At 32.0% G+C, this 11,555-nt stretch overlaps 1 pseudogene; it reads left to right on the forward strand.

Moving 5' to 3' along the window:
* The first annotated feature begins 768 nt into the window (after positions 1-768).
* Positions 769-3,149, forward strand: LOC139491775 (kelch-like protein 28; annotated as a pseudogene).
* The last annotated feature ends 8,406 nt before the right edge of the window (positions 3,150-11,555 follow it).

Here is an 11,555-nt window from a genome sequence, read left to right on the forward strand (position 1 = left end):
AGAATAACACAAGGAAAGTACATAAACTAATTCTAAAACACTTATCAACAATGATTTAATAACTTATTTCAATTACTGACAAATTCGGAAATAATTGCGATGTTTATAACATGTGACTGGATTATTATCACATTAATTAAAACTTGCATTTTGAAATTAAATTTTTATATGAACCAAACCGGTTTTATTTGAATATTGCAAAAACTAAAATCGCATTTTACACTAAAAATCGCAATAATAAATGCACGCAATAATTTCTAGATTCACAGTGAACAATATCTTATTGTTTGTGTCAGTATCCGAAAATTGGTTGCTTGGCCGTTTATACCATCCGAAACATTGTTGATTGAACTTTTTGAATGTGCAGCGCCAAATAAAACCAGTTTCATTGAGAAATATTCTACTTAGTTGACATTTTAAAATTGAATATCTCATTGTTAAGAGCAAAAAATTAGTAATATTTTTTTTCTTGTAACATGATTTAGTCAAGAGAAGATCACCTTTATCTTATTTATGCTCACTTTGAAGCAATTACTGAAGTAGAGACTGTGAACGGAATACGTACAGTGGCTATGAGACACAGCCTGACTGGAAACATATACAGTATTCCTCTGATATATCACTAACTGCGAATTTGTTCAACACAGTATCCTCAGAATCGCCTTACTTCATCGTTCAGCTAATACAATAGATAAATCACTTAATTCGTCTTTTCAGAAACTAGAGGACTATGGTTCGTACACCAAATTGAAGATAATGTTACGTTATTGATTGAATTTCAATTGTTTAGAACGTTTTTAACCAATCACAAAGTTTTGGTGTACGCTTTTGAATATATTACCCACAATGGATTAGATTCTGAAACGGCGAAGAACTGCCGATTAAAGCTCATCTTACGTCAAATGGAATCAGATGGACAGCCACTACAGTTTAACCCTTCTGAGGATGAGAACGAATCACTTCGTGTACCACAGAAATGGAATTTTCGCCGTACCAGAAATATTTCATCGTCTGAACTCGATGACTTCGATGACAGCGATACAGATATACCAGTCCATTCTTACGCCCAAGACATCATACAAATTCATACCAAGGTTTTAGCATCTGGCTTAAAAGCATTCTTGATAGACAACACATTGACTGATGTTGTTATAAACGTTCAGGAAAAAACTTTTAATTGTCACAAAATAATTCTTGCAGCTTTTTCTACCTTTTTTTAAGTCGATGTTTACTTCTGGAATGGTAGAAAGTGATCAAAATGCAACTGTACGTTTACCAAACATTGAACCAGATATAATGAGAAAAATTATACAATTTATGTATGTGGGAGAAGACTTTGATTCAGAATTTGCAGATGAGATGCTACTGACTGCCGATTATCTTCAAATAGAATGTATAAAGACCGTGTGTTTAAAGCAAATAAAGCACAAACTCAACGGCAATAATATTTTCAAATACTGGCGTTTGTCAGAAGAAAATGTATCATACAAAGATTTGAGAGGTTCCTGTAAAAAATTGGTTGCAAAGAATTTCAAATTGTTGTATTCAACAAATGGTTTTGTAGAAATTTCCTGTAATCAAATTGTTGCACTGCTTCAAGAGGAAAACCTTAATGTTCCTGATGAAAATATAGTATGCGATGCTGTAGACCGATGGATTAAACATGATATTGTCGAAAGGAAGCGACATTTGGTATCAATATTTGAATACGTCCGATTGCCATTAGCGTCGGAGCAAAATCTCACGAAATTCAAAACAGAGTTCCCATACTCAAAGGACTCTAAGCTTGATGAATTCTTGAAAGAAGCTAAATGCTTTCATGAAAAATATGACAGACAGTCGTTGTTAGTCGGCCAAAGTAAACGCACAACTTACAGACTGAGGGCAAGACAAGAACATGTATTAATTGTACTTGCAGGAGGAGAAGACGATAGTAACGAGCGTTCTAGAGCAATGTGGAGCTATTGGTCAAGCATAAAGAAATGGAAGCTGTTATCAGATCTCCCAGAAGAAGTGCAGACTGAAAATCACGGACCAGCATCTTGTAGTTATTGTTTATCAAATATTCTATACGCAGGAGGATATGAAAATGATTGTTTCTACAGATATGATGGAAAACATGATAAATGGATAAAATTACCACATTTAAATCATGACAGAGCAGGGCACAGTATGATAGTTATAAAGAATTGTGTATATGTATTTGGCGGAATGGCTTACGATTATTCGCCTTCAGCAGACTTTCTGGCGCGAAAAAGTTTCAAAACAATTGATGCTTTTAACATGACAAATCAATACACCGGACAAGATCCGGAAAAATCGATGTTTGAAAACTACAAAACATCCGATCATTTTGATGAAAAATTGAACAGAAATGACGATACGTCCACCACCGGAAGTGAAAACGAATCTACTATTGACGACAATGATGATACTGAAAGCTCAGATGGTGATACTAGCGGAGGCAATTGGACTAGATATGGTAAACTTTTACATCCTATAGTGGATGGGCAAGTTGTGGTAGCTGATGAGAAGATTTACATCTTTGGTGGAGTGACCGTAGGCGAGTATGATACCGACACATGTGTGCAATGCTATGATACCTACCTCAAGACCTGCTATATATTTAAACATAATGACCTCGGAATTCAGTTAACAGAATCAAAGGTGTTTGGTTGTGACGATAACATTTGCATTCTTAATAAAAATTTAAAGAGTTTTTCAATTATACCGTATTTCAAAAGAGTTGGAAGTGTTTCTCGCAATGAAGAGAAGATACAGTTCGTAGATCAGTGTTTCACTAAGTTTCCGCCAGAGGGATTTCTTAAGAGTGGCAATATCTATTACTTCATTGGGGGGATGGATCGACGTATATCAAATACAGTAGTGAGTTACAACTTAAAAACAAAACAGACGTTAATTTTTGAAGATGATGCTTCCTTACCTAGCAGCTTAACTGATTTCTCATGCTTAACTCTTGTTCTTGAAAAAGAAATTTACTGGCGTAATTGAAATGTTTAACAATTAATATGTGGATATATTTTTCGGGCAGTTTGTTTTGCCATTTTCTTTTATTCTATGATCTATAGGTAGACATATATCATACATCAGTTATACTTATACGATTATATTCACATATATACACGTTACAATGCATTAGCTACCGTTACATGTGGACAGCCATCATGTAAATAACTTAAGAATGTTGTCATGTCAAAGCTTTTTATTACTGCACGATTTAAATACATGCAAAACTTTTTGCGAATTGCATTACTTACGGCAACCTATAATCTTTTTACACTCCCTGATTTTAAATAGCAACTAGAAAATATGTCATCTGCAATCAGACCACGTCTTCATTTGATTATTTTTCTTTAAGATATGCAGTCAAATTTGTGTAGAGTCAGAGTGACATACAAAAGAGTTGTGCACGTTTTCATACATGATACTGAATGCTTTTAGTACCTTTTTTTTTTATTAAACTGTCAACAAAAACAGAAGACAGAAGTACTGTGAGCCCTTATCCTGTAGATATTTTGTCGGATTGGTTTAGGATGAATTTGTTAAGACTTTGAAATTAGTTTGAATTAAGAAAAAAATGAGTGTGTCTATGAGCATCCATGCTGCATCTCTTTTTTCAGGATCCTTAGTTCACATTTGACCTCTTCATCCTTTAAACATTGTTAAATTGGTATTCCCCATTCTAAAGCTAAAGATAGATTGAAATAATTATTCCATCTTTGTTTTATACAAATGAATGGCCGAAATAGATTCCTAATATATCTTAAAAGAAAATATTAGGTCCCGGGACACAGTTATCGTCTTTTCAAGTTTGTTGTGTACAAATACAGTAAATAGTGCAGATAATTTATAACTTGCACATCTTTTTCTTACACCTTTCAAATTTATATCTTTATATGTTATGCATAAAATATTAAGTTTGGGGTGAAATTACATGGATAAATAGTTTGGATTAATTTTTGATTGGTAAAGTAGTGATATGGCCCAGTTTTACAAGATGAAATATTAGTATGCTTAAATATAAAGCTATCAAACTGTATTATATTGGTTACATAACAATATTTTGAGTGACAGCCTATAGACTTTTCCATAATGTGTCCCTTAAGTGGTATCCTACACTGTAAAAAAAAACTTTTTTTTTTGATAGAGCAGGTGCGATTATTAAAATTTGCGTTTTCCGTCTTAAATAAATGCATTAAGATATAACTGTCTTTCTCGAACCATTGTTTGTTGTATATCTGTTTTGTTTTATTAACGTGATTCTGTCGGGATGTTCAAAGTAGTTTTTTACAAGAATTATTCGACTGCTTTACAAATTGTTAATATATTTTGTCATTGTTATCCTTATTCAACTTCGGTGTTGACATGACTATCAATAATGTGGTCATTTTTTATAAATTTCCTGTTTACAAAACTTTAAATTTTTCGAAAAACTAAGGATTTTCTTATCCCAGGCATAGATTACCTTAGCCTTATTTGGCACAACTTTTTGGAATTTTGGATCCTCAATGCTCTTCAACTTTGTACTTGTTTGGCTTTATAAATATTTTGATATGGCGTCACTGATGAGTCTTATGTAGACGAAACGCGCGTCGGGCGTACTAACTTATAATTCTGGTACCTTTGATAACTATTATTCAATGTTATGACTTTCAATCTCTTTTTATTTTCTCATTACACTTAATAAATGATGATTTTACGAAATGGAAAAACAACAAAATATATCACTTCTTCAAGGATATTCACGTGCTCAAAACACCGCATTCCAAATATATATTCAACAGCAGTCAATCAAAATTTCACTTCTAAAGTACAATTGTGATAAAGGTGTCAATGTTGCTGCAGTCCGATTATTGCATAAAAATGCACGCGGATATCCATAAACATGATAAATATTCGCGTGTAATGCTTAAAAACGACGTATAGTTATCAAAGGCTTATAATTTAATACAGCAGACGCATGTATTGTCTACACAAGGCACATCCGTGACGCTAAGATCAAAATCGTTTTCAGCGAAACAAGAACAAATTTGACGAGCATTGAGGACATAAAATTCAAAAAAGTTGTACCAAATACGGCTAAAGTAATCTATGCCTGGGATACGAAAATACTTGATCTAGATTATTATACCCCATGCAACAAAGTTGTCGAGGGTTTAATATTTTTGTCCCGTCCGTCAGTCCGCCAGTCCGTCAGTCCTGATTCTTGTCATAGCAACTCCTCAGAGACCATGCAGAGAATTTCATGAAACCTTTTTAGATAATAAGGACATACTATGTAGTTGTGCATATCGACTGGAAATTACGATTTTTTTTCTAGTAGTTACGCCCCTTTGAACTTATTTTCTTCAGTGTACTACTGCAACAGTTTGTCATCGAAACTCCTCCAAAACAACACAACAGAATTTCATGAAACCTTTTTAGATAATAAGGACGTACTATGTAGATGTGCATATCGACAGAAAATAACGATTCAATTTTTTTTTCTAGAAGTTACGTCCCTTTAAGCTTAATTGATTTAATGTACTACTGCAACAGTTTGACATCGTGACTCCTCTGAAACCACACAACAGATTTGAATGAAAACTTTTTAGATAATAAGGACATACTATGTAGATGTGCATATCGACAGAAAATTACGATTCAATTTTTTTAGACGTTACGCCTCTTTGAACTTATTTGCCTCAATGTACAGGAAATTATGATTAATTTTTTTCTTATACAATTTCTTTTTTTTTACACTTGTTTTATTTCTCCAATGACAATGTGGGGACGTGGGGTATGTGAATGCGCTTACTTAGGTTCTTTAATCTTCTAGTAAAACTGTTCGATCAACAGTGAACGGGAGAGCTTTTTCGCTCTTTTTTTCTTGTGACAATACATGAAAAATTCAAACATAAATAGATGATGTGGTATGATTGCCAATGAGACAACTGTCCACAAGATACCATAAGGACACAGACATTAACAACTATAGGTCACCGTACGGCTTTCAACAATGAACAAAGCCCATACCGCATAGTCAGAGCTTGTGCTCTTTGAAGTCTCATCTGGTCCCGGAAACGGGATGACGTAGTTAAATTCCTAAACTAAACGAGATTTACCTTGGTAAAAGTTGAAGTTCAGTTGGAATGTAACGTAGTCACCTTTAGTTGTAGGGATCAGATACCCTCTCGATATCCCCCCTTTTTTGTGATGTTGTACTTAGTACTTTTGTATGCACAAAGCCTTCGACATTGAAGAAGTTCAAATGCGCACGAGAAAGCCTCATTTATCTGCTAACTTAATTAAACAAGGCAAATGTGTTGTATGCATTTAGAAGGACAGACAGGACGGGAAGTTTGGAAGTATGGATGTAACTTATTTCAAACGGAATAGCACATCTTCATTTTTGTGGAGATGTTGTTTACCGAGTTCGGAAATTGAGACACGATCCGGATAAACTTATCATTCCTTTAAAAAAAATCATTGTAAAAGTGTGTCAATCTAACGCTATAAATATATCTTTGAATGCTGTTTTCATTGGTATTAGTTTGATACTGTTATAAGTGAATTAAAATCAGATTAAATATCATTTTTATATTCAGAAGCACATTCATGGCTCTACAATCTTTCGATGCCTGTATATTGGCATTGCGCAAGGTCATGATTTTCTGTAACTGTTAATGACGTATTTACAGTAAATCCATTGGTTGTTGGATGTGTACTGATTGATACTTAAGTCTTAGATGCATAATTTTTATACAAGTTTTAATTGGCTTTGAACTAGCTGTCAGTAAGTGCAAGTACTCTCAGATCTGTACTTCTTTTTTTTTTTTTGTAGCAATGTATATGTATCCGTTTACATCCACTCTGTGTTTTGTTCGATGATATTCTACTTTGTATCCATCTGATGGGTTAAGCCCTTTGCAACTAGTTTTTAGTTTGTTTTATGTTGTACTATCGCACCACTGTTCCAGGTTAGGGATGGGTTGGCGCCTTCAAACTAGTTTGACCCCACCACATACTTTATAATCTTATTCGAAGTTAATAGCCTGTAATTCAGTGTTTGTCGTTTATTGCTTCATACTAGTCTTTTGTTTATTCATTTGTAAGTAAACAAAGGTGTCAGTTTTTTCGTTTGGATTGTTTAACATTTGACATTTTGGGTCCTTTGATAGCTGACTATACAGTACTGATTTTACTTATGGTGAAGGAAGTACGGTGACCTATTATTGTTAATCTATTGTCACGTATTGTGGAGAATTGTCTTATTGGCAACTATATCACACCTTTTTACATGTGTCCTTTTCATCCTTTACACCAGTATTCTTTATTCTAAACTGAAAGATCAATCAAAATGATTAGTCCATATTTGTTTCATAGAAATGAATGATTATAACAGATTTCTGATGTATACTAAATGATAAAGTATGTCAAATTAATTTTACCGTATTAATCAAAACCCGAATTGTAAAAAAAAGAGATAGCAACAAAAAATATCAAGAATCTATTCAGGTTATAGATTCCGAATCTTGTACAAGTTGACGAGATTTTCTGTTATCAAGGAAACATATTTTTTTCTCGATTGGCAGTCTTCATTTTTCTTTACCCAAAGAAAAACCTGGCAATTTAAACGAACATAACGCATGTAACGTTTCGGCTTCAAGGTAAATTCAAGTAAAAAAAATAATAACCCAAATTTGCATTGTTTATAAAAATTTAGTTACAAATTGAGAAATTAATCATAAAAAACTAAATTTCAAAAATATTGAAAAAAATGTCAACGAAAACAATTTAGACATGATATATTTAGGCTGTTTAATTGTACTTTAATAGCAGAAACAAATTCCATGAAAAACAATATATTCACTCACTAAAGTGTACACTTAACAAAACTTTTGAAATACTAGGACTTTTCTACCTCAGGAATTATAGATTACCTTTAGTTACCTGTATTTGGCAAAACTTTTAGGAATTTTTGGTCCTCAATGCTCTTCAACTTTGTACTTTATTTGGCCTTTTTAACATTTTTTTTATGTGAGCGTCACTGATGAGTTTTTTGTAGACGAAACGCGCGTATGGTGTCAATATAAAATTGCAATCCTGGCATCTATAGTGAGTTTATTTACAACCACTGGGTCGATGCCACTTCTGGTGGAGTTTTAATTTTCCGAGGGTATCGCCAGCCCAGTAGTCAGAACTTCTGTGTTGACTTGAGTTATCATTGATATATTCGTAATTATAAATTATCTGTTAACAAAACTTTGAATTTTTGAAATACTAGTGCGTTTCTACCTCAGGAATAGATTACCTATAAGTTAGCTGTATTTGGCAAAACTTTTAGGATTTTTTGGTCCTATATGCTCTTCAACTTCGAACTTTATAAATATTTGGCCTTTTTAACATTTTTATGTGAGCGTCACTGATGAGTCTTTTGTAGACGAAACGCACGTCTGGTGTAAATATAAAATTTCAATCCTGGTATCTATGATGAAGTTATTTACAACCACTGGGTCTATGTCACTGCTGCTGGAGTTTTAATTCCCCGAGGGTTTCGCCAGCCTAGTAGTTAAAACTTATGTGTTGACTTGAGTTATCAAAACTTTGAATTTTTGAAATTCTAGGGCTTTCCTACCTCAGGAATATATTACCTTAGCTGTATTTGGCACTACTTTTAGGAATATTTGGTCCTCGATGCTCTTCAATATGTTCAACTTCGTACTTTATTTGGCCTTTTAAATATTTTTTTATTCGAGCGTCACTGATGAGTCTTTTGTAGACGAAACGCGCGTCTAGCGTAATAAATCAATAACTGCATTCTTATTCCACAAAAATAAAGTTTAAGTATTTTAATTCTCATCATATCCCAATACTGATAAGAAGACTTGTCTCAAGATGGTAAAAATAACTGATTTAAAATAAAATAGTATCATTTTTGATAAAAAGAAGAATAATTTTGGTTATCTTAAACAATGTGAACAAAATTTTAGTATGATTTTTCTGATATTGTTTTAATTTTATGAAAAAAAGCTATTCTAAACTATAAAAAGGACAAAAATCCAATGGTGGTCAATAATTTTCAGTAAAATGAAGAAGTATTTGCATTTTAGGCAACGCGTACAAAAATTTAATGTATTTTTCCTTAAAGTAAGCATATTTTATGAAGAACAGCCAATTTTGATGTACAAAAAGTACTGAAATCATATGACAGTTAGTAATTTGTATCAAAATAAATCAATAATTGCATTCTTATTCCACAAAAATAAAAGTTTAAGTATTTCAATTCTCATTATATCTCAATTCTAATTAGCAGACTTGTCTCAAGATGGTAAAAATAACTGATTTCAAATACAATAGTATCATTTTTGATAAAAGGAAGAGTAATTTTGGTTATTTTAAACAATGTGAACAAAATTGTAGTATGATTTTTCTGACATTCTTTTAATTTTATGAAAAAAAAGCTATTCTAAACTATAAAATGTACAAAAATACAATGGCGGTCAAAAATTTTCAGTAAAATAAAGAAATATTTGCATTTTAGGCAACGCGTACAAAAATTTGATATCTTTTTCCTTAAAGTAAGCATATTTTATGAAGAACAGCCAATCCTGATGTACAAAAAGTACTGAAATCATATGACAGTTAGCAATTTGTATCAAAATAAATCAATAACTGCATTCTTATTCCACAAAAATAAAAGTTTAAGTATTTTACTCAAATCTAATTAGAAGAATGCAAGATGGTAAAAATAACTGATTTCAAATAAAATAGCATCATTTTTAATAAAAAGAAGACTATTTTTGGTTATTTTAAACAGTGCGAATAAAATTTAAGTATGATTTCTCTGACACTCTTTTAATTTCATGAAAAAAAACTATTCTAAACTATAAAAATCGAATGGCGGTCAATAATTTTCAGTAAAATGAAGAAATATTTGCATTTTAGGCAACGCGTACAAAAATTTAATATCTTTTTCATTAAAGTAAGCATATTTTATGAAGAACAGCCAATCTTGATGAACATAAAGTACTGAAATCATATGACGGTTAATAATTTGTATCCAAATAAATCAATAACTGCATTCTTATTCCACAAAAATAAAAGTTTAAGTATTTTAATTCTCATTAAATATCTCAATTCTAATTAGCAGACTTGTCTCAAGATGGTAAAAATAACTGATTTCAAATAAAATAGTATCATTTTTGATAAAAAGAAGATTAATTTTGGAAATTCTAAACAATGTGAACAAAATTTTAATATTATTTCTTTGACATTCTTTAAATTTCTTAAAAAAAACAACCGATTCGAAACTATGAAAAGTTCAAAAATCCAATGGCGGTCAATAATAGCTATAAAAGGTGTTTAAACTATTGCGGAAAGATCAGTCGTATTATATTGCGAATTTCAGAATATGATTTACGATTTTCGTAGGAGGAAGTTAATATTAACAGAGTCATATAATATAATTATGTATTATATGTCTCTGATGTTAACAATCTTTTATACAAAACTATTAATCAACACAAACACTTTAACGCTCTAAGCATCTTATTCTGTTATACTATTTTCACTTTTTTATTGCAACTTATTTTATTACAAATTAACGTGCAAATTAAGTGTCTTCGTAGAGGTCCGCGTTCAGCGATTTGACACTGTGGAGTTCGGTTTACATAAGAATTTTATATTTATATACGTATCCATCCGATCCGTGCATAAATTTAATTTACTGATCGATCGGTGACAGTTGTCAGGGTAACTCTCACATAGGTTATTTGACTTATCTGACGGATCCTATGGGTCACCGATCACTGATCACTCATCGATCAGTCAAACATCCGTCACCGATCATTCACCGATCAGTCAAGTTCACGTCAAACAGTGACGCCTAAGGCTGCAAGTACTGTATTAGTCAAAATCTTTTAGGAATGTTTGGTCCTCAAATTCGAACTGTCTTTTTAACATTTTTTTATGGGAGCGTCACTGGTGAGTCTTTTGTAGACGAAATGCGCGTCTGGTGTCAATATAAAATTTCAGTCCTTGTATCTATGGTAAGTTTATTCATTAATAAATAGTACAAATTATACTATGCAAAATTTGGAAACAGATTATTTCTTTTTTATTTTGTTCTTGACACACGCAAAACGTGTTTATTTAAGTAAAAAAAACTTAAGCCTCTTTGATTAGAAAGCGCATTTGAGAAAGAACAACATACACTTCGTACTTTATTTAGCTTTTTTAACTTTTTTGGATTCGAGCGTCACTGATGAGTCTTTTGTAGACGAAACGCGCGTCTGGCGTATATATAAAATTTAGTCCTGGTATCTATGATGAGTTTATAAACACATTATCTAAAATATAACAGCAGCTATTGTAAAGCAGGTGCAATAATTCCTTTTATCCTCACAACAAAGAATTTATCACATTAGATTTACGAGCAATATGTAATAATGAGTTTTAGAGCTTGTTTCCTGCTTTTATCAGTAACATTTTCACATCCTGAATAAAAATAAAAATTGTTAAGAATTGTTATTACTATCTTGCTTATCACTTTC

The sequence above is a fragment of the Mytilus edulis genome, chromosome 10 (genome assembly GCF_963676685.1).
Source record: "Mytilus edulis chromosome 10, xbMytEdul2.2, whole genome shotgun sequence".
In the NCBI taxonomy this organism is placed as follows: Eukaryota; Metazoa; Mollusca; class Bivalvia; order Mytilida; family Mytilidae; genus Mytilus; species Mytilus edulis.